Source organism: Vulpes vulpes, chromosome 8 (genome assembly GCF_048418805.1).
Source record: "Vulpes vulpes isolate BD-2025 chromosome 8, VulVul3, whole genome shotgun sequence".
NCBI classification, from domain to species: Eukaryota; Metazoa; Chordata; class Mammalia; order Carnivora; family Canidae; genus Vulpes; species Vulpes vulpes.
Window position 1 is genome coordinate 49875114 of NC_132787.1, and position 25043 is coordinate 49900156.

General features: G+C 41.8%; 1 pseudogene; it reads right to left on the reverse strand.

The window, feature by feature from the left end:
• Window positions 1-15220: 15220 nt before the first annotated feature.
• On the reverse strand, window positions 15221-16467 carry LOC112907954 (histone acetyltransferase KAT7 pseudogene; annotated as a pseudogene).
• Between the last annotated feature and the right edge of the window lie 8576 nt (window positions 16468-25043).

The window sequence follows — 25043 nt, forward strand, 5'->3', positions numbered from 1 at the left end:
TCTGTGTTCTCTAGAGTAAAATGTAAGTTAAAGGATTTCAGCAGTGCATTCTCAAGGAGAAAAGTCTTTAATTTTGAAATCATGGCCTTCCGACTTTGTGTGTGTTAAAATTTAAAGTGTTGGAAACTGCAGGAGACTGTAGTTGTTTCTTTCAAGTTCTTACTTGATGAAACAAAAACAAAAAGCAAACAAAACACATTTGGCTATAATAGAACAGTTACCATATTGTTTTGAGGGAGATGTTACTACACTACGAAATTCTGAAGTTTGGGAACCCTCAAGTGCAGGTTCCCAAAGCCTCAAAGGGCAATAATCTTCAAATTGCCCACGTCCATTTGGAGGGTTCATGTTCTTAAAAGAAATATATGATGTTTTCTTTCTTTCTATAAGATATGAGATGCTAGGGCTTTATTCATTAATCCAGACAACAGCAGTGTGCTGGGTACTGCAAGGAGTATTATGAAAGAGTCAGAAGCCTTGTTGAACCTGTGCACAGATAACCTTGGTGGATTTGGGAGAGAGATACTCCATGCCTGCCTTTGCCTCCCTAGATGGCATTTAATAAGGAAACTCTTTAAATGAGTACACCTACTTTGATAACATGTAGAAAAGGGTGATGCAACATGGTATTGACAGCAATGCTAGATCTTGTGGCTTTAAGTTAACCTTGCCTGAGGTGTGAATACATAACTTTGTTCTCCGTTTTATCTCCTTAGACCAGGGGTAGTAAGGTATTGTGTGGACAGCAACTGATTATCACATTTCATCAAATCAATGAAGAAATGATGGAAGTTTATAGAATTATTACACTTGGGCAGTTGGAGTTTTATAAAACTTTATATGCCATAGTTTAAAGATTTATAACCTTAGACACTTAGCCCAAAATATGTGCTCACTAACATGCCTGAATTCTGTTGCCTCACAGATTAGATCTTGGTTCCTGCCTGTACCTGTATCCTTAGAGGGGATGGGCTGTAAAGCAAATGCATCAGTGTCCAGTGTAGTGCCATGTGTTAATAGCTGCTCAGTAAATCCTGGTGGAGATGAAGGGAGTTCTTAATGTCTGATGAATAATAGCCCTGGTGCAAGGAGGGGCATGGTTCCTGTCCCAGGCAATCCTCAGTCTGAGGGGAGATCATAGCTTTTGAGTTTGGGGAGCCCCCACTCTGAAAGAAGCCTGTTCATCACAATCTTTAAGTATCTAAAACTACACCAATGCATTTTCATGGCTGAAGGCTAACAACCTACCTACCTGAGAGTTAAAGGATAATGGATGGTTTGCAAAGAATAAAATGGACACAGGGCAAGGGCTTAGGAGTATTGGCAGGGCAGGCATAAAGCTTGGAAGCCCTTAGTATTGTCTATATTCAGTGGGAAGTTTCCCCTTAGAGTCCTGCCCAGAAGGTGCCTCAGAGCCTCAGACACCCCCCAGGCTACATTTCCATCCTCTCTCCAGCTCTTCTGGGTTAGCAGTTTGAAGAAGTGGTTGTTGTCGTTGTTTGAAGTCTGGGAGTAAAAAAAAAAAAAAAAAAAAAAAAGGTCTGGGAGGACAGCTCTGTGGTGGTTCACAGTTGTAGAATTCCTTCTCTAGGAAGCTTCTCTAGGTTCTTCTACCCACTGGTTCCATCTTCTTTGCCACTTTCCCTTTCCAAGTCCTTAAGGAACAGTTGTACTAGTTACAGCCTGCTAATGACACATCTGGTAGCCTTGTCTCCTTTTTCAAATCATAACTGTTCTTGATAGCCAGGTCCCCATTAGTTCTTTAGTCTATACACTAAGATTTAAAGAGAGTTCATAGCATCCTGGGGTTTTATCTTGACATGTTGACTCTTGAATGACTCTTTTGGGTGCTCCTGGAGCTCATCCTTGCATGGAGAAGGAGGCCCACAGTTGAGTCATTCCAGATGCATGGAAGATGGGCAGTGTGCCTGCCCAAGGACTGCACTTGCTTGGCTCAGACACTTTGTGTGGACAGACTGTGGTGTTTATGAACTGCTGCCACATAGGTGTTTTGTCTGTTCCTCACAAGAGTCCTGTGTGGGGTGCCTGTGTGGCTTAGTTGGTTAAGTGTCTGCCAACCTTTGGGGCAGGTCATGGTCTCAGGGTCCTAGGATCAAGCCCCTCGTCGGGCGCCCTGCTTGCAGGAGCCTGCTTCTCCCTCTCCTCCCTGCTTCATACTCTCTCACTATCTCTCTCTCTTAAATAAATAAATAAATAAATAAATAAATAAATAAATAAATAAAATATTTAAAAAGACAAACAAAACAAAAACAAGGTCCTATGTGCTCAGTGATATGTTATCCTCGTTTCCCAGATAAGGAAACAGCCCATCAAGACTAATGGAATTGCTCAAATTGCCACAACCTTTTAAGTGGCGAAGCCAGGATTTAGACTCAGTTCTTTTGATTCCAAATCGTGCATTATTGCCTAGTACTACATGTCTCTTCCTTATGAATCAATATAGGCAGAGTGAGGGGATGACATCCCAGTCAGGCTTAGCTCCACACCCTGCTTCTCGTGGTCTCGTGGCCCTCTCCCAGCTGCTTATGGACAGTTCTGCTCACTGGTGGGCTGCTGTAGAGGTCATCTGATCGACTCTTAACACTGGTGAATGTAGATGAAGAACCCAAGGCTCAGAGAGGCTGAACCACTTTCCAAAGCTACACAACAAGACTGAGACTAGACCCTGGATCTCTGGCCTCCCCACTCAGGCCTTTGTCTACGATAGACTCTATCTACTGTAGAAAGCTTTGTGCTTTCTCCTGACAAGATTATCTTCAGGTGTTGGGAGTAAGACCAGGGAGTAGTTAAAATGACAGTGAAAGTATTTCATAGCTGAACTAACACCTTCAGGGAAGCTCCTGAGCCTGGATGCTCTAGCCTCTGGGTCTGGAATTAAATTGCTGAGTGGAGGCCTTCAACAAGTGGTCAGCTGCTGTGTAGCCTGAAGGCTCAGGGCCAATCTCCTGAGTTCACATGTAAACTTTATAAGCAGGGAGGAGCAGTGAACAGCATCTGTGGGCCAGTCCTGCTCTGAGATACACGATAAGGGGAGACCTCTCAGGACTTTTGAGCGTCGTGGAAGTTGGTGCTCCCAGAATGTTGGCCCAGCTCATCCACCGATAATCCACTGATTATCCACTGGTATAATCCATGTTGCTTTAACTGACTCCCAAGCCAAATGGAATCTGGAAACCAATATGATATGAAGGAAAAAGCACAAACATTTCAGACCCACAGCCTTCTAGGGGCATGCTGCTTCAGATGACTGTCACCAGCACACCTTTTTTATTTTCAACCAAGATACGTGCCTTTTCTGCTTTGGTCTCAAATTCCACTTTAATACTTAACAAGCTTCTCTCAGGAACTCCCTGGGACTACAGCGACTTTGAGTGTGACCTCTCTAACTCACAGGACAGCTAATGGGATTTACTACTGAAGACCAGAATTTAGGTCCAGTCTCTCTCTTGAATAGTAAAGCTTGTTTGTCATACTTGCTGATTATCCTGAAAGTTTGCTCATTCTTCAAACTATACTCATTTCAATAGTTGAACTTGTTCAAATTGGATGGATGATTTGTGGCAAAACATCCCACCGCTTAGAAAAGTGGTAATGATCACAATTTGTTTGGTGGCTTTCTACTGACTTCTTCACTGGTTCCCTTCATGTGCTTGGAGAGTTCCAAGATGAGGGGCTTTGGATCCATCTCTCACATCTGGTATAGATTCCTAGGGCCTTCCCTTCCAGACTAGGAGCACCATCCAGACAAAATCAGATACTCTTAAATTTTCATATCTCCATCTGCTTCAGAGTATTTGATAAATATTTGTTCATCAGCCAATGAGATGATGAGAATTTAGTCATATCCCAGGGCAAATGGAATCTGATTTAGCTTTCCATGGAAAGTAGCTTAAGTAAATTAGCTATGGCAAGCTGCTTTCCACTGTGATCCCTCATCTTTCACCCAAGGTGCCTGATTCCCCCATCATCTCCTGCTTCTTATTTTTCAGAATATCCCTTGGATCATGCCTTCCTAGAGCTTTCTGGAGGGGCCTGAAGCAGAACCAGGGGCACTTCGGAGGTTTCCCAGTCTCTGGTCTGTTCGGAAGGGTAGGGATTAGAATCTTTCCTCTTCTGAGGTGTTGGAGTCTTGGGAGTTCTGTGATCTTAACCTGTGAGCTTCGGCAAGGCATTGTTCCCCTCAACCTCAAATTTCTCCACCTAAAAAGTCAACTGACTTCTGACCAGTTTCCTTTAGGCCCCTCCTTCCCAGGGCCCCTCTCTAGACAGAGAGAAGGGAGAAATGAGGGTCAGAGGCAGTGGCAGGGAAGAAACTTAGGTAGGATGACAAGAATCAAGGGCCCCTGAGAAAAGAGCCCAGAAACTCTTATATCTCTCTGTGTGTTAGCCGTAGGCTCCTGAGAGGCATTTTGGTAACTTTTCTTTCTCAAGAGCATTTCCCCTTGCCACTTCAGCTTGTTGTGGAGAAAGAGGGAGAGATTTAGCAGAAGGCTGGACAAAGTTATTGGAGAAGGACAATCATCATATAGTTTCACTTATATGTGTAATATCAGAAATAGTGAAAAGGACCAAAAGGGAAGGCGGGGGGGTGGAAACTGAATGGTGAAAAATCAGACAGGGAGAAACCATGAGAGACTGTTAACTCTGGGAAACAAACACGGTTGCTGAAGGGGAGGTGGATGATGGGATGGGATAATTGGGTGATGGGCACTAAGGTAGGCATGTGATGTGATGAGCACTGGGTGTTATATTGTATGTTGGCAAATTGAATTTGAATAAATAAAAAATAAAAAAAAAAGATTCTGTTTCTTAGCTGCTTATCTCACTGTTTTTCCCCCTTTGTTTTGTCCTGATATATATATATATATATATATATATATATATATATATATATATATAAAACTTTATTGGAGTTCAATTTGCCAACATATAATATAACATCCAGTGCTTATCCTGTCAAGTGCCCCATCAGTGCTCGTCACCCAGTCACCCCAGCCCCCTGCCCACCTCCCCTTCCACTACCCCTTGTTTTTTTTCCCAGAATTAGGAGTCTCTCATGTTCTGTCTCCCTCTCTGAGATTTCCCCACTCATTTTTTCTCCTTTCCCCTTTAATCCCTTTCACTATTTTTTTATATTCCCCATATGAATGAGACCATATGATGATTGTCCTTCTTCAATTGACTTACTTCACTCAGCATAATACCCTCCAGTTCCATCCACATCGAAGCAAATGGTGGGTATTTGTCATTTCTAATGGCTGAGGAATATTCCATTGTATACATAGACCACATCTTCTTTATCCATTCATCTTTCGATGGACACCGAGGCTCCTTCCACAGTTTGGCTATTGTGGACATTGCTGCTAGAAACATCGGGGTGCAGGTGTCCCGGCATTTCACTGCATCTGTATCTTTGGGGTAAATCCCCAGCAGTGCAATTGCTGGGTCGTAGGGCAGGTCTATTTTTAACTCTTTGAACCTCCACACAGTTTTCCAGAGTGGCTGCACCAGTTCACATTCCCACCAACAGTGCAGGAGGGTTCCCTTTTCTCCGCATCCTCTGCAACATTTGTTGTTTCCTGCCTTGTTGATTTTCCCCATTCTCACTGGTGTGAGGTGGGATCTCATTGGGATTTGGATTTGTATTTCCCTGATGGCAAGTGATGCGGAGCATTTTCTCATGTGCATGTTGGCCATGTCCATGTCTTCCTCTGTGAGATTTCTCTTCATGTCTTTTGCCCATTTCATGATTGGATTGTTTCTTTGCTGTTGAGTTTAATAAGTTGTTTATAGATCTTGGAGACTAACCCTTTACCTGATATGTCGTTTGTTTTGTTTTTTAAATTCCACATATGAGGGAATCATATGGTATTTTTGTCTTTCTCCGGCTGACTTATTTCACTTAACATTGTACTTTTTATCTCCATCTACGTGTTGCAAATCTTTTAGTGTGTGTGTGGGAGAGCAGGGGGGAGGGACAGAGAAGGAATCAGCACTGTAGTGGGGCATTTGGAAAACAAGTCCTTAGGATGCTTGAGTAAATTGGTAGCCAAGCATCTGAGGGACAAGGAGATGCAGAGAAAGGAAGCCACTGGATAAGCCTCCTTGGAAGAAGGGTTTTAAGTTAGGATTGGAAAATAGTGGAAACTATAGATAGGTTTCTCCAGATTTGGGTTTTGGCTTTCATATTACCTTTATGTGTATGTGGCTGAGTGTGCATGTGTGATGTGTGTACACATGTATGATGTAGATGTGCCAAGTGTGATGCATGTACACATGTTTATATGTACATATTGTATGTGTATACATGTCGATATGTATATGATGCAAGTAGATGTGTGATGTGTATATATATGTCCACGTGTACATGTTATATGTACGTGTGTGTGTATATGTGTATCTCTCTCCTTCCACAGATGTCAGTATCACTGCTGAAGTCAGATTTTTCCCAAAGAACCTGTTCCCTTTCTCCTAGGAATCCTGGCCCTGGAATTGCTATTCACCAGCCCTCAGTCTCCACAGTAACTGTATTTTTTAAGAAGGTTTTATTTATTTATTTGACAGAGAGAGAGAGAAAGAGAGAAAGAGCACACGAGCAGGGGGGAAGGGTAGGGGCAGAAGCAGACCCCCCTGCTGAGCAGGAAGCCCAACTCAGCACTTGATCCCAGGACCCTGAGACCATGACCTGAGCTGAAGGCAGGCTTAACTGAATGAGTCACTCAAGCGCCCCCACAGTAACTATATTGTGTGTGGATCTGGCCCACCTCATTTTCCATGACTTGTGTCTCTAGCCATGGTAGTAGATTTGCTGCAATTAGGCCATTCTTTAGCTAAAAGTTTTCAGTGTCCCTACATCAGAATGAAGCCCAGATTTCTTAGTCCAAAGGGCTTTTTGTGGTTCAGTACAGCCCACATCTGACTGTTCTCTTATAGAAGCATTTTGCTCTAGACAAACCCATCAACCCTCTCCCCCACTGAATTGGCTATGTTTAATGCCTTTGTATATCTTCTTGTGCTTTTCCTGCATCTGTTAATGTACCCTTTCCTTGATTTGTCTCTTATTTTCCATTTAATATTCTATTAGACATCATCCCTCTACCCTTGCTCAACACTCCACCTGATTGAGAGAGCACCTATCTGCAGCACAGTAATCCTGCCCCTACCAGACTGGGCACTCCTTGCAGGGTTGCTGATTCTTGTTTACTATCCTGCATCTCAAGCATCCGCACATGCCTGGCATAGCCTGTAGTGGATGCTGGTAGAATGGAGGAATGAATAATGGACTCCACATCTGCCCACATCTGGAATTGTCAGTGGCCTGGATATTGTGTTAGCCTGGGCGGGGAGCATATTTAGTCTCTGTCCTATTTTCACTTCCCTGACAAGATTGTTTGCTTCTGGAGGGCAAGGGTGGCATCGCAGCTCTTAGTAAACCAGGAGTAAACCATAGTAAACCTATGGACATACCAGACACTGAATCAGTGTTTATTGAAGGGAAAGAAAAAAGAAAGAAGGAAGTGGAGAACAGAGGGTGAGAGAAAGAAAAGAAAGGTAGGAAGGGCAGGCGAATTATTGGAGGTTTTGTAGCAATGCTAGCATGAGTCTGGCTAGAATACTGGCTTTCTCTTTCTTCCCAAATTTGTTTTTTTTTAATCTTATTCTGGCAACTGCATGAAGTTGTAAGACCCATTTGGCCCCCTTAAAAGGAGATAATCAGACATTACATCATTTTAGAAGTTCTCTGAAGGTTTTTAGAAGTTTTCTGAATTATTGCTGTGGTTTCATTTCAATATGATTGATGTTAATATCTGATTAAATTATTTGTGGTATTTAATTGCTCTCCATGATTAATTAAAACATTTTACTCCTCATAATCATTGCTGGATCCTGTATGGATTACAGAGGAGCTACATAAAATGAGGTGTGCTTTCCACCGATGAATCACAAACATTCCTTATTGTAATAGCTATGTATGACCCTGCCCCCACCTTATAAAACTATTGATATTTGTTCTAGACCATGTATTCGATTCCTGAGTTATTCCCTTAAATAGTTGTGGAACCTGGGGCAAGTCACTTGACCTTACCTTAAAGTAAGGTATAGAGTATTATAAACCTCACAATTATCGGGTTAGTATATAAGAGAACCAGATATTAACACTGGACCATAGATAGAACATTTCTAACCGAGGGGAAAAGATTAGGAAACAATCTGGGAATATGATTACTTATTTTATTTGAGCATTGAGAATGAAGAGAAAAAGCAATTTCTCCACATCCTTCCCTCTAAAAAATGAAAATGACTTGTTCATGTTTCAGATTGTGGATGTAAGTAGAAAACTTTTATTAGACATATGTAAGTATGTAACTGGGTGATAATTTACAAAAGGAATAGATAAATGTTATTAAAATGTTACTTTTGGGATATGGGGCTCTTGATCTTAGGGTTGTGAGTTTGAGCCCCACATTAGGGGTAGACTTTAGTAAAAAAAGAAGAAGCAGCCAAAAAAAAAGTCACTTTGACCTTTAAAAAGATCCTAATTGGTTTAATATTTTTATTCATTTGCTAATTTGGATAAATTGTCAAAGTAAAACTTTACTTTAACCATCTCTTCATGCCATGAATAAAATACAAAGGTCATAGCTTTATAACATGTGAAATATTTTCTAGAAATATTTGTCTATACTTTTCCACTATTTTTAATGTGTATTAGAACAAACACTCCAGATTTATGATTTTTATGGATATTATTGCTTAGGATGAGGCAAAAGAAAGTAATACTGTGGTAATATACCTTTTAAAATAAATTTGGCTAACTGAAAATAGTGAGTGGATTTGAAGAAAACTATTAATACTGCAGGGATTATTAATACAGTATTAATAGTGCATGTATATGGAAAAAACTGTAAAGGGGGTATGTGAATTACTGAGGTTTTGGAAGCCCTAGATTACAGCATGGGCCGTGCTGTTTTCCTTCCTAGGATTCCAAACATCTTCCTGGAAAATACAGACTGTGGTGTGGGAGTCAGGCCTCAGGTTCAGCTGAGAGTGGGAGAGGCTCCATTGTGACAGCAGGCCCAGCTCCATCCTGCCGACACAGCATGGACCTGGGTGACACCAGGACTCAGGAGCTAACCCAGAGCACTGCCTTCAGGGGCAGGCCAGAGTCACCCTCAACTAGGCAATGTGTCCTGTGAGGTGAGCCCCACTCTTCCCTTCGGAGCCCCCAGCCTCTTCTATTTTGTACCCAGGTTATTATCAGAAATAGTCTCTACTTTGTGGCAAGACTTTGGTGACTGAACAGGTGTCAGGAGACATGGGGCAGAATCCTGGTTCCACCCTTCACTAGCCATGGCACCATTTGTACATTATTATTTCACCTTTCTGAACCTACATCTCTATGTGTCAAATGGCTTTGGCCTGCCTACTTTTTGAGGGTGTTGTGAGGATTAAACAAGGTCTACTATCTGGAAAAGCTATTGGAGAATAATAGATGTTTGATTAAATGACAAACTCAAGGAAAGATTGTACAATCCATTTAAACTAGAGGATAGACATCTGATATTAGTTTGCAGTTAGTCTCCAACTAGGAGGCACAAAGTTTGTAAAGGTCAGAATTACAGTTGAAAGGATGAAGCTCTTATGGTAAAATGTCAGGTATCATTGAGGAGGTGAGGGTGGAGAGGTGATCAGGGGAAATCTTTCCAGGGGAGATTTCTCCAGTGAGGTTGCATTCTCTTTGGTTAATGTTGGGTTAGCGGTCTGGCTGGCCTCATCCCTTTTGTCCAATTTTCTCCCATATTCTTCTTGAGTTACCCATTCACTACTTAATACTATTATTACCAATGTTGACAACTACCATTTGTTGAACACTTACTATGTGACAAGCACTATGTTAAATATTCTAGTGTCTCTTCATTTAAACTTTACCACATACTTACTGTGAGACTGTTACCCACATTTTATAATGACAAAAGTGTGGTCTGAGGAGCTAATGAAAATGTCCACAGTCACACGTTCAAAAGTAACTGAGCCACAATTGCAGGCAGGCCTGTCTGACTCCAAAGCCCATGCTCTTCAAATTCTGCTATCTTGTGCGCAACAAGGCAGCTTTGACGATCAGCATCAGCATTCTGAGAGCTGTCTACTTGTCACTCTTTAGACAGAGATAAAACACACACACACACACACACACACACACACACACACACACAAATCCCCTTCTGGACCAAGACCTTTGAGGAACCCAGAAACTTCAGAACTTTTAGAAGCTGGAATTAAACCTAACTTATTAAGCTTCCATGACAGAATGAGAGGCATTATTGTGGTTCTGTTCAGCAAGGGATGTCCAAGCATTGGGATCCCAAGCCAACCTTGCTTTGGGCTGGATGGAAAGGAGGTTTTCAGTCAAGCCAGATATGATACAATCCAAAAGGCCTCTTCCTACACTACGTTATGTGCCCCCTTTCTGAGACCCTAAAATGATCTGAGCTTATTATATTTTTAAAAACCACTTGCTATATTGTATTTACATCATGTGTTAATGTCTGTCTCCCTTGCTGTGCTAAGAACTTCAGGATAGAACTGAAACTTACTGATCATCCAACTTCTAGTACTTAGCCCCGTGTCTGTCATGCAGTGATGCCCTGTAGATATGGAGAAATATCATAAACAAGGTAATTGTACTCAGTAGGGAATAGGTAAGCGACATTTGAGAAAAAAGGAAGGGGAAAGAGTAATGATTTTAGGAGATGCTTGGCACTTCAATGAGTTTCTGGCAGCCAGTGGCTGGGAAAGAGATGTTCAGCTTCATCCTGAAGTGACCTACTGCCTCGGAGGCACCACGAAAAAATAATTCCTCTTAATTTCTGTCCTTTTTTCTAACTTTACTTTTTTACCCATCCTTAGTAACTTTATTCTTTTACAGCCTTTTAATCATTCAAAGATGACTATTCATCAACCCCCAAGTCTTCTCTTCCCCATACTAGTTGTAATGGTGGTAGTGAAAATGAGTAGTGATGGTGATGGTGGTGCTAATGGTGGTAGGGGTGAGAATGGATCATGGTAGCAGTAGCAGTAGCAGTGGTAACGGTGGTGGTGGCACCGGGGACCTGGCTACTGAGACCAAAGTCCCTCCCCATTTTGCTGCTGCCATTTGGCAGGACATGTAGAGGGGAAAGCACATGGATTGGAGTGAAAGCAGAAAAGGAGATGATATTTCCTGGGGAGAGTGGTCTGTAGGATAGTACTTTCTCCTTTCCAGTCACAGTAGTTTGTTCTGGATCTCACCCTTCCACATCCACTTCATTTTGTGTTTGTCCAGGATGGCAATTTCTGTGTGCATTTGAGAGAAAGAAAAATGGGAAGAGAGTAGAAAGTAAAGTTAAGCCCACCAAGGCAGGCGCTTCAGGTCTCCCTTAGCCTACTGGGATAGCCTTGGCCAGACCTGTCAGAGCCTGGCTCAACTACCTGCCATTTCCTATGGGGAGTGGTCAACAGATAGGAGTGTGAGGCCACATTTCAGTGGTGGTGACAATGCTCCACCAGCCACACCTGGCTTAACACCCCCACAGACATGGAGCCCTCTAGAGGGACACTTGGCCTGTTCTGCCACAGATACCATGGTAAGCAATTAGGTTCAGGAATCAGAACACAATTTATTTTAAGAAAAACAGGATGCTATAGCATCCTGTGTAAACAGAATAGCCACAACAGCCATGGCATCTCTGGAACTCAGTGGCATTTCTGAGACTCATTGCAGCAAAGGCAGCAAGTTAATTGGACTCAATCCAAGTTAATTCCATCTCCATCAGCCAGGAGTTTGGCTGAACCACCTCCATTGTCTCACATTTGATTTCCTGGGGGATTAGGCACAATAGGCAGCACAGTAGGCAGCAATTACCATCACCCGGCTCTCACCTCTTTTTGGTGCCTTCCTCTGAATTATTAGCTCTCCAAGATCAGACACTTACTGAGCAAGGCTCAGAGTTAAGTGTGGCATCCATACATATTGTCTGTAGCCAAGTCTTAAGTGGTAATGATAACGAATGATGATGGTAGTGGCATCACTAAGGACTCCCAACCAGGGCTGAGTGACCTACTCATTGTGACAAACTCCGCTTCCAATGAAATAGCATCCTTCTAGAGACACAAATGACAAGCATCTCCTAAAATCATTACTCTTTCCCCTTCCTTTTTTCTCAAATGTCGCTTACCTATTCCCTACTGAGTACAATTACCTTGTTTATGATATTTCTCCATATCTACAGGGCATCACTGCATGACAGACACGGGGCTAAGTACTAGAAGTTGGATGATCAGTAAGTTTCAGTTCTATCCTGAAGTTCTTAGCACAGCAAGGGAGACAGACATTAACACATGATGTAAATACAATATAGCAAGTGGTTTTTAAAAATATAATAAGCTCAGATCATTTTAGGGTCTCAGAAAGGGGGCACATAACGTAGTGTAGGAAGAGGCCTTTTGGATTGTATCATATCTGGCTTGACTGAAAACCTCCTTTCCATCCAGCCCAAAGCAAGGTTGGCTTAGGATCCCAATGCTTGGACATCCCTTGCTGAACAGAACCACAATAATGCCTCTCATTCTGTCATGGAAGCTTAATAAGTTAGGTTTAATTCCAGCTTCTAAAAGTTCTGAAGTTTCTGGGTTCCTCAAAGGTCTTGGTCCAGAAGGGGATTTGTGTGTGTGTGTGTGTGTGTGTGTGTGTGTGTGTGTTTTATCTCTGTCTAGAGTAAAGAGTGACAAGTAGACAGCTCTCAGAATGCTGATGCTGATCGTCAAAGCTGCCTTGTTGTGCACAAGATAGCAGAATTTGAAGAGCATGGGCTTTGGAGTCAGACAGGCCTGCCTGCAATTGTGGCTCAGTTACTTTTGAACGTGTGACTGTGGACATTTTCATTAGCTCCTCAGACCACACTTTTGTCATTATAAAATGTGGGTAACAGTCTCACAGTAAGTATGTGGTAAAGTTTAAATGAAGAGACACTAGAATATTTAACATAGTGCTTGTCACATAGTAAGTGTTCAACAAATGGTAGTTGTCAACATTGGTAATAATAGTATTAAGTAGTGAATGGGCAACTCAAGAAGAATATGGGAGAAAATTGGACAAAAGGGATGAGGCCAGCCAGACCGCTAACCCAACATTAGCCAAAGAGAATGCAACCTCACTAGAGAAATTTCCCCTGGAAAGATTTGGTTATTGTGAAAAACGGAGAGAGGATATTCCTGGACTCACTGATACTACTGTGCCTCGTTGCCTGGGGTCCAAAAGAGCCAGCCAGCAGAATCTGAAAGCTTTTTAATCTGTCAAAAGAAGATGGTGTCCACCAGTATGTTGTTAGAAAGCCCCTAAACAAAGAAGGTGAGAAACGTGGAACCAAAGCACCCAAGATTCAGCATCTTGTTACTCCACGTGTCCTCCAACACAAACGTCAGCATATTGCTTTGAAGAAACAGCGTACTAAGAAAAATAAAGAAGAGGCTGCAGAATATGCTAAACTTTTGGCCAAGAGAATGAAGGAGGCCAAAGAAAAACACCAGGAACAGATTGCCAAGAGACGGAGGCTGTCCTCTCGAGAGCTTCTACCTTGAAGTCTGAGTCCAGTCAAAAATGTTCTAAGAGTGACAAAATAAATAAGATCAGATTTTTTTTTGGAGCAGAGAACATGCTTTATTGAGGAGTAGATATAGAACAGCACATTCTACCACATGTGGGGAAGGGTTAGCTTCGGTAAAAGACCTTTACCCCTTAAGAAAACCCCCAGTGAAGTTGCTTTTGGATATACTTTAACAGTGACACTGAAACTGGCAGGGAGCTGCCGCTGAACATTCTTAAAATTAGCTCCCCCCAACCCACAGTGAGTATAAGTAGTGAACAGAGATGACAAGAGAAAGGCACAAATGACCAGAGTCGGGATTATGGGAAGGGCTCCACACGAAGACAGCAGTGTTGGAGGAGACCAAGTTGGGAAGGGTGGCATGTCATACATCAAAAGCTGCCCCAAGATAGCAGGTTATAATGGGCTGGAGAGAAATTAGAGGGAGCATTTCTTCCTTTGCCTGAAACAAAAAATAGAGCAGAAAACAGGGGGAATGGTGGCAAATCCCAAAAAGGAAATGGAGGAGGAGTTCTTGGAAGGGCTGGAGCACTTCAGTTCAAGAGGGAGGGCGAGGCACTGTCAGAGAAGCAAACACTGGGAGGGGGTGGCACTCTGCCTTGCTGAGTCATGGGCTTAGAGGAGATCTGGAAGTCATGTGCACTCATTTCCTACTTCTCCAAGGAGGTCTAGGCAAAAAATCAATGCAAAGTACAGGTGTGCCAGATGAGACTGGCAGGTACGGTGGGGGGCGGGGGGTAGGTTTCTGCAATCTGATGAACTGGTTAGCATGCAGCATGAAAGGGAGAACCGGACACTGTTTAGCCCCTGCCAATGTAAAAAGGAGCAAGGGCTTAAGAGAGAGGAAAACATTTAGGGCTGGGCACTTTCTGGTGAGGCAATGAGGACTGGTTTCCTTCCACTGACACACAATGCCCACAGGTGAACTCAAATCAAAGTACAGAATCACCACCTGTCAATTCTCTCCATTTCATTCTGATTAAGTTATGTGCAGTTACCAAGACGAATCCCTGGGAGAGTTTTAAAAAATATTGGTCTCTTGTCAGCTTGACATGGATCAAAAACCGGCCTTTCAGTAAAAATGGCAGAAAAAATTTCAAGTGAGATAAAATCCAAAGGGAATGGACCCCTCCTAGTACACACACTCAGAAATGTTACCTCTTCCCTGCTCTTCCAAAAAAACCACGTGTAAGAACAATTGGAAAGGTCCTGGTGGTGGCAACCATGGTTTGAAGTCTGGTGTCCGGGGATCCCTGGGTGGCGCAGCGGTTTGGCGCCTGCCTTTGGCCCAGGGCACGATTCTGGAGACCCGGGATCGAATCCCACGTCGGGCTCCCGGTGCATGGAGCCTGCTTCTCCCTCTGCTTGTGACTCTGCCTCTCTCTCTTTCTCTCTATCATAAAAAAAAAAAAAAAAAAAAAAATTATTTGAAGTCTGGTGTCCAGGCAGCAAGAAGCACTAGTACAAAGTTTAGAAGACACAACACAACCTCATGGGGCTAGAGGACATGAGGAGAACCAGTGACTGGACAGGTACAGTACCAAACAGGACACCTTGGGTCAGTGCTACGAGGGATCTGCACTCAAGTCTAAACAGCGATCCCATCCAGGCAACCTCACTGAGGCCGAAACAACAGTTCCTCAGAACCAGCATCTGCAGTGTACACGAGGGTCGGAGCCAGGACAGTCCTGAGGGGGAGGGCCTTCCCAAAGGATGCTGTACTTGCCAATCACAAGAGCAACAGAAATGACAGATCCCTAGGGTACGGATTCCTACTGCTGGGGTTCGCTGGCTCAGAGTAACAGGTCACTTTAAGTGCCCTTGGGAGGGGTCCATTTTAAACAGCTTGGATCCATGGTTTTACTGGAGTTAGATCTTTTGGCCTCTTTGGCTATCCACTCATCAATCAGGTCCTGTCTCTTTAGAACTAGATGTTTTCCTTTCCAGTACTTGAGCATCTGAAGGGCTTGCAGAGTACTGACAATGTCCACAGGATTCACAGCTGTCTCCTGGCTAATTTCTTTGATAGAAATCTCTTTGCCTTGGAAATTATGCAGGTAATGGAGAAGCACTTCTTTCCAGTAACTTCGATGGCTTATGAGCCCCAGGTCAGAGAGGGGACGCTCCGGGGAGCCAACTTTTTCTTCCACTTTGGAAAGCAAGTAACTGAAATCGATGAGCATCTTGCCATAGCCCTGTCTCATGTACCGAGGCGTGGTGAGGATACATGGCACATTGTAGTTGAGGAATGAATGCTTTTCCTTGGAAAAATATCCAATCAAGTGACAGCCGGTATTGTCCGCTTGAGTCATAACATAAAACAGGAAGGGTTCCACATCATAATATAATGTGTTGTGGTCCAGAAAAAGCTTGGTCAACAGGCACAGGTTTTGGCAGTAGATCTTGTTTTTCTTGCCATCCACTTCAAACACGGAGATGGAGCCTTTGCGATAGATCTCATCGCCGGGTGGGTGTTTCCACACACATTTAGCCATAAAGACAACTGTACGAAGTATCGTTGGCTCTTCATGTATTTTAAACAGAATTCGCACATGTAGAGCCGTCCCAGTTGTGCATATTCTTCGGGATAAGGAGAATGGTACCAAGTGTCGAGCTCATAACGACCAAAAGTAATTGTTTTAATCATGTTGCTCCCCTCAGTGATTTGGCCTTGCAGCCTTAACTTCTCCAAATCCTCTGAAGCCCGGGCTTGTGCTCTTCGGAAAAGATCCAAGTCATACTCGCTAGTCAGGTTTTCCAAGAGAGGTTCCCCAGTGTTCCCATAGGTCTGTCTGTGTTCCATGGTAGTCATGACAAGTATGCTGGCACTGGAAAGAGATTTTTTAAAAAAAGGAATTAGAATTGCATTTGGGTGAATATAAGCAATGTGTCTCATGGAGCTAACGCAAACAAGAAGGGTGAGAAGATTGATGAAAAAGTGATGAGTAATTTGCAGCATGTGAGTTTATTTGCCTAAGATGACAACCAGCCGGAGTGGACCAATAGGTGACCTTGTAGCCACTTATTAATGCTTGGACCCCCTCTAAGGAATTCCTTAAGAATGGCAATCCAAGCCATACGTCATCAATCCTTTTAAGATTAGGGAACTCATTTAATTTGAAGTAGCTAGTTCCTTCTAGCTATTTTTATTTTATGAGTTTCTAATACTAAAAAACACTGTCTTTTCAAAAGTTTTTAAAATTTTTATTTATTTTTTCTTTCTTTTTCTCTTTTATTTATTTTTGTATATTTTTTATTGGAGTTCGATTTGTCAGCATCTAGTATAACGTCCAGTGCTCATCCCGTCAAGTGCCCCCTTCAGTGCCCATCACCCAGTCACCCCATCCCCCTGCCCACCCCCCTTCTACTACCCCTTGTTCGTTTCCCAGAGTTAGGAGTCTCTCATGTTCTGTCTCCTTCTCTGATTTTCCCACTCATTTTGTCTCCTTTTCCCTTTAATCCCTTTCACTATTTTTTATATTCCCCATATGAATGAAACCAGATGATGATTATCCTTCTCCAGTTGACTTACTTCACTCAGCATAATACCCTCCAGTTCCATCCACATTGAAGCAAATGGTGGGTATTTGTCATTTCTAATGGCTGAGGAATATTCCATTGGATACATAAACCACATCTTCTTTATCCATTCATCTTTTGATGGACACCAAGGCTCCTTCCACAGTTTGGCTATAGTGGACGTTGCTGCTATAAACATTGGGGTGCAGGTGTCCTGCCGTTTCACTGCATCTGTATGTTTGAGGTGAATTCATTTTACCAATTGCTGGGTCATAGAGTAGCTCTATTTTTAACTCCTTGAGGAAACTCCACATAGTTTTCCAGAGTGGCTGTAAAATTTAGATCAGGTAAAATTTTTCCTGGTCATCATTCCCAATCCTTGTGCCAAGATCTTGTTGTCTTGCACAGGCAACCAGTGTTATTATTCAGAACAATTTTTTTTAGCAGGTCATTTCCTTGTCTTTATGTACATATTCAGGAACAATATAATATTGCATTGTGTGTACATTTGTGCGTACACATACTTTTCGTGTCTGTCTGCCTCTTGCTTTTTTTTTTTTTTTTCCATTCAACAATAGATTAGTAGACTAGGGAAGAGGATAAACTCTGGGGCCAGACTGCATGGATTCAAATCACAGCTTTGTCATTTGTTATTTGTATGCTCTAAATTATTGAACCTCCCTTAGCTTCAGTCTCTTCCTTTGTTAATTAGTATTATAGTATACCTATATCTATTAGGTTCATGTGTGGATTAAATGAGTTAATTTATCTAAGCAATTAGGTCAGCACCCTGTACATACTGTAGAAGAGTGTTAAGTCACATTGTTGCTTGTCATTATTCCTTAGTAATGCATTGGTTCTGCCACAGTCTATTTAGCCATTTTTAAATTAATGGCCATACATTGCTTTGATTTTCATTCTTGCAAACAAAACTTCTATGCATATTATATATGCTTCCTTAAACACAGAAACAATAGTTTCTCAAAGGTAGAAAGGATATAAAATTGCTGCATTTATTATTTTAAGGGCTTTTTAAAGAAAAATATAATGAATAGATATCTGCTTTCTGTTTTTTCCACCTGCTGGTTTTAGTTCTTACTCCCTTGGGCAGCCTGAACCATATAACAGCTCTAAAGTAGTAGACCCCAGTGGTTAGGACTTATAACCTCAGGTCCAGATCATCTTTGAGGGAGAGGGGGTCACATTTTAGGGGAACTTACTAAGCATTTATATACAATAATTCACTTAATTACTATGATGTAGGTGCCATGACTATCCCCACTTTAGTTATGAGGAAATGGAGGCAAAATTACTCAGGGTCACACAACTGTAATGGTGAATACTTTGTATAGGTGTGAACATTGAATCAGTCCATATAAGGTTTCTTAATATATTGCCCAACAAATAGAAAACATCCAATCAATGTTACCATTATTCTAGAGTTAATTGGTGATTATTAGGGCTATAGAATTATTATTACTACCATTACCCTTACTAACCTCAGACTGTGATAAAGATTATCTCCAGAAGTTCATTTCGTTTGCCTGAACAAAATAGTATGAAACTGTGGTATCAAGCCTTGGTTTGCCAATCTTTTTTATTCTTTCTCATAGCCGCAAACAGCATTCTTAAACTTTGAGAGAGTTGCCATAAAGCACCCTGATGTTTGCCCACAGGTAAGATCTATGTGCATATAGTTAAATGCAAATTTGGATGCACGTACGTTCTCATTTGTGATGGGGGCCTGAGTTGTGCTGGATGCCCAGGAGAGAGTAATGGGGGGCCTGTACCTGGCACTTGAGGAGGACAGTGGGCCGGCTTGAGATGCTGGAATGCTGGAAGCAGATTACAGAAAGAATTCCCTTCTGGAGAGAATGATATCCATGGATGCACTGAGCACTACTCTGGGATAGAAGCTGGAGAAACCACAATGAAGAAGATAAAGCCCCTACCCTGCAGGGCTTACATGGTAGTCTGGAGGACAGACATATTGCTGAACATTTGCACCACGGGGTGACACACAGGGACACACTCTAGAAGCACTATATAGTATGGTGGGGTCTTCCTGGCCCTAGGATCCTTCAGAGTAAGTCATAGGGATGAAAAGGTGGGTGGGAATCTGAGGCAGAGGGAGAGGCATGCATGAAGGCATGGATGTAACAGAGTAGGGAGTGTGCAGACCCCTGCAAGGCCTATGATGGATGGATCTGTGGTGCAGTGCACATGAAGAGGAAGGGGTAAGGCATCATAAATAGGTCTGAAAGCCATGTTAAGGGTTTTTTTGTTTTTTTTTTTACTTTTAAAGGATATGGGCAGCCACCAAAGACTTTTTTAGAAAGGAAAGAAACATGATTAGATCTTAACTGTACAAGCTGTTCCTTCAAATAGGGGTACCTGAGGAAAAGTTGAGCTGCCTTGAGATGAGAGCAGGCTTGTGGGGGAGAGAGAGCACAGTGAGGAGGGGGTCCAGGCAGGGGCTGCAGTGGCCTCAGGAAATGTTGGAAAGTGGATCTTGTAACCATGACTAAGTTTGACTGACTACACTGGCCTGTCTGATAATCTCACATGGAACGAACAAATAAATCATCAAATATTTTTGCCCTGACTAGTAGTCACAGAGTTGTTTCATTTAACCTTCAAAATAACTTGTGATTTTGGCATCATTGTTATTCCCTCATGCCCGTGAGTAAATGAAGCCTCAGGGAAGTCAAGGAAGTGGCTTCAAACCCCATAGTATGTGAGTGCTAGTGTTCATTTGGTACAACACAGCACTCCTTTGCTGCCAGGAGCATCACCAGAGGCCAGGGAAGAGAGTGCAGTTTGTTATGCTGAGTTCCAGATTGTAGCATAATCTGTGTGGCTGCAGAAATCATCAATACCCAAAGATGACTCATTCTGTGGTAAAGTGGCCCCACAGGGCCCCATCTGGTATGTGAGATGGCCAAGTGTCTTGCTGAGGAAGAGGGGTAAGGGAGACCCAAAGAGCTACATGTTCTCCAGGTGGTTCCCTCCTTCAGGGTGGAGGCATCAGGTAAGACCTCCACGTTGTCCGGTGACTTTCATCACAAGAGTGACTGGATCAGCACAAATCCATCATTGATTCTAGAAAAACTGCTCCCAGGACATGCCTGACTCTGCCAACAGAATTCAGCAGGGTGGTTTGGCAACGTGGCCCCTCAGGTCCTGCCTTTCTTCTGCAATGTTTTGATGACAAGAGAAAGGGATTTCATAAGTGCTCAGCTGTAAGAATAAGTGGGTGGAGGGGGCTGTGGTGAAATGGGGTACAACCCCTCCCTACCCTGCAACGCTTTCTGCTGCATCAGGACCTTGGATCTTGGCAACTGTGTAGACAGTCATACGTTTGAGTTCAGGAAATTGGGATGCCTTTTCACACTTTAATATTTTGGTTCTTCAGATACAGGCATACCTCATTTTATTGTACTGTGCTTTATTATGATTTGCAGACATTTATTTTTAATACATTTTAAAAGATATTTTTAAATTTTTGTTATTTAAGAGAGAATGAGTTGAAGAGAGAGAAAAGAGAGAGAGTGAGCAAGCACAAGAACAGAGGGAGAAAGAGAAGCAGACTCCCTGCTGAGCAGAGAGCCTGATTTAAGGCTCAATCCCAGGACTCTGAGATCATGACCTGAGCCAAAGGCAGATGCTTAACTGACTCAGCCACCCAGGTACTCCTGTATTCTTAAAACATTGAAAGTTTGTGGCAACTCTGCACGGAAAAAATCTATTGGTACCATTTTCCCAACAGCATTTGATCAATTTGTGTCTCTGTGTCACATTTTGGTAATTCTCACAGTATTTCAAACTTTTTCATATTATTATATTTATAATGATGATCCATAGTCAGTGATCTTTGGTGTTACTATTATAATTATTTTGGGACCTCACACACCACTTCCGTATAAGATGGCAAACTTAATCATAAATGTTGAATGTATTCTGACTTTTGTGTGTGCTCCATTGACCAGCCATTCCCCTGCCTCTCTCTTTCTCCTTGAAACTCACTATTCCTTGAGACACAAAGACATTAAATTAGGCCAATTAGTAAATTAGGCCACCTTACAATGGACCCTAAGTTTTTATTTTATTTTTTACTTTTTAAATAAATTAATTTTTATTGGTGTTCAATTTGTACCCTAAGTTTTTAAAGGAGAGGAAAAGTCACATGACCTTCATTTTAAATCAAAAGTTAGAAATGACTGAACTTAGTGAGGAAGGCATGTCAAAAGCCAAGATAGACCAGAAGCTAAGTCCTAGAGGTAAACAGCCAAGTTGTGAATGCAAAGGGAAAGTTATTTATTTTTTTTAAAGGGAAAGCTCTTGAAGAAAAATAAGAGTGCTACTCCAGTGAACACACAAATGGTAAAAAAAGCAAAAACTGCCTATTTGCTGATATGGACAAAGTTTTAGTGATCAGATAGATCAAACCAGCCACAATACTCCCTTTAAAGGAGTATCAGGGATCCCTGGGTGGCGCAGCGGTTTAGCGCCTGCCTTTGGCCCAGGGCGCGATCCTGGAGACCCGGGATCGAATCCCACGTCGGGCTCCCGGTGCATGGAGCCTGCTTCTCCCTCTGCCTGTGTCTCTGCCTCTCTCTCTCTCTCTCTGTGACTATCATAAATAAATAAAAAATTAAAAAAAAAAAAAAAGAAAGTTTAAAAAAAAAAAAATAAAGGAGTATCAAAGCCTAATCCATAGTGAAGCCCTAACTCTATTCATTCCTGTGAAGTCTGAGAGAGATGAGGAAGCTGCTGAAGAAGAATTTGAAGCTAGCAGAGGTTGGTTCATGACATTCAAGTGCTGATGTCAAAGCTGCAAAGTTATCCAGATGATCTAGCTAAGATCATCAGTGAAGGTGACTACACTAAACAACAGGTTTTCAATGTAGATGGAACGAACAGCCTTGTGTTAGAAGATATCACCTGAAGTCAGTGCCTGGCTTCAAAGCTTCAAAGGACAGGCTGACACTCTTGTTAGAGGCAAATCTACTTGGTGACTTACAGTTGAAGCCAATGGTCACTGACCATTCCAAAAGCTCTAGAGCTCTTAAGAATTACACTAAATCTACTCTGCCCATGCTCTAGAAATGGCACAATAGAGCCTAAGCGACAGCACATCGGTTTAGAAAATAGTTTACTGAATATTTTAAGCCCAATAATGAGAGCTATTGCTCAGAAAAAAAGGTTCCTTTGAAAATATTACTGCTCATTGACAATGTTCCTGGTCACCCAAGAACTCTGATGGTGATATACAATAATATTAATATTATTTTCATGCCAGCTAACACACCATCCATTCTGCAGACTATGGATCAAAGAGTAATTTTGACTTTCAAGTCTTACTATTGAAGAAATACATTTCATATGGCCATAGCTGCCATAGATTCCTCTGATGCATCTGGGCAAAGTCAATTGGAAACCTTCTGGAAAGGATTCACCATTAAGAAAAATTCATGATTCTTGATAGATTCAAAATATCAACAGTAATAGTTTGGAAGAAGTTGATTCCAACACTCATGAATGACCTTGAAGGGTTCAAGACTTCAGTGGACGAAGTAATGTAGGTGTGGTAGAAACAGCAAGAGCATGAGAACTAGAAGTAGAACCTGAAAATGGGACTGAATTGCTACTATTTCATGATCAGACTTGAAGGGATGAGGAGCTGCTTCTTAGAGAAAGTGGTTATTTGAGATGGAATCTACTCCTGGTGAAGATGCTGTGAAGACTATCGAAATGACAACAAAGAACTTGGAATACTATATTAAATTAGTTGATAAAGCAGTGACAGGATTTGAGAAGGTTGACTTCTTTCAATTCTAAAAGAAATTCTGTGAGTAAAGTGCTATCAAACAGCATCCCATGCTACAGAGAAATCGTTCATGAAAGGGAGTCAATCAATGGGGCAATTTCATTGTAGTCTTATTTTAAGAACTTGCCTCAGCCACCTCCAGTTCTAGCAACCACCACCCTGATCAGTCAGCCGCCATCAACATAAAGGCAAAAAGATTTACAACTTGGTGAAAGCTCAGATGTTGGTTAGCATTTTTTAGAAACAAAGTATTTTCTGTTTATTTTTGTAAAAGATTTTATTTGATTATTTGAAAGAGAGAAAGTGCATGTACATGCATGCACAAGCAAGATAGAGATAGTACACAAACAGGGGGGAGTGGCAGGCAGAGGGAGAGGGAGAAACAGACTCCCCACTGAGCAGGGAGCCTAATATAGGGCTCAGTCCCAGGACCCCGGGATCATGACCTAAGCTGAAGGCAGATGCTTAACCAACTGAGTCACCCAGGTGCCCAACAAAGTATTTTTTAGTTAAGGTATGCATATTGTTTTTTTTTAAGACATGCTACTGAACACTTAACAATCTATAGTATAGTGTCAACTTTTATATTTATTGGGAAACCAAAAATTCATCTGACTTGCTTTATTGCAATATTAACTTTATTGGAATGGTCTGGAACTGAACTCCAAATTTTTTAAAGGATTTCTGTGCTTTTATTTACCCTACACAACATGTCAGCTGCCTTGACAAGAGTTTTACAGCAAGGACCTAATTTTATCTCCACAATAACTCTGAGAAATATGTACTGATGTCTCCATTTAACAGATAAGAATATATCATGTACATTACCGTGCATGTCCATTTGATGCCATGTCCATTGCTACTCCATGCACACAGACAGGTGCTGTTGTGGACACTGGGGAGACAGCAGAGAACAGGACCACAAGGGCCTGGTACAGGGTGCCAGGCAAGCTGCTCCCAAGATTGTGTGAGGTTATCTGGACAAATGTGTTTGCTGGGCCATAAAGTGCTACATGCCTCAAGGACATCCTGGCAGGAATAAAGGCTTAGTACACTATAGAAGTTGTATAATACTATACTATTTGAATCAGAGATCATAGAAGGCCTTCAAGTGTCACCGTGCCACCACAGCCTTCAACTGGGAGCTGGTGGTCTTGCCTTTCAGGGTCCTAGAAGTTAGAACATTATGCTGATTGCCCAATTTTCACAAACTATGAGGAGATATCCTCTCCACTCTACTCCTCATCCTCCACATGTTCCAGCTCCTTCCACAGTGCCTGTTCTGGGGAAGGATGCTCAGCAGAGAAAGGCCCAGACCCCTGATACTCCTCACCCTGGTGTGGAGTTGGGGACTCATCCTGCTCTGTTGATCTTGAATCCTTGCCTGGACTTGTGCTTGGAGGTCTAAGAAGCACAAACATATGAAGAATGCTGTGGAGGGTCATCATGAATTAACTCTGAATTCACAACTTATGTTTGTGATAAACTGTCATTTCCTGGTGACATGAATGTTTTAGTCAAAAATTGTTTATTGTAATATATATTGTTTATTAATATATAATAATAATAGCAAAGGATACCTATAAGTTTTATGAAATAGAAAATCACAGCCAAGGAAAGGAGACATATCAGATATGAGAATCAGAAGGAATTGCTTTCCTTGATCATTTTAAAACAATGAACAAAGTATATAACTTTCTATTATAAAGCAGAGCATGCTTACTTAAAACATTTGTAAAATATAGAATGCATCAAAAATAAAAATATTCTATTGGCCTTGTGTTACTCTAAAGAATATGATTTCCTTATTATTATTATTAACAAGTATTTTATTGTATGCTCTCAGTGTATATAAAATAAATTACCCTTGTGAAGTAGAAATTTATGAAAATTCAGAGAAATAGATGTTAAGGACTGACAAGAGAAGTTTATATTGATAGCACCTATTTACAGGGATAAGCTTTTGTACAGGCTTCAAATTTACCAGTTCATTAAAAGTGTTTAGAAAAAAAATCCAAAGGTTAGTTTTA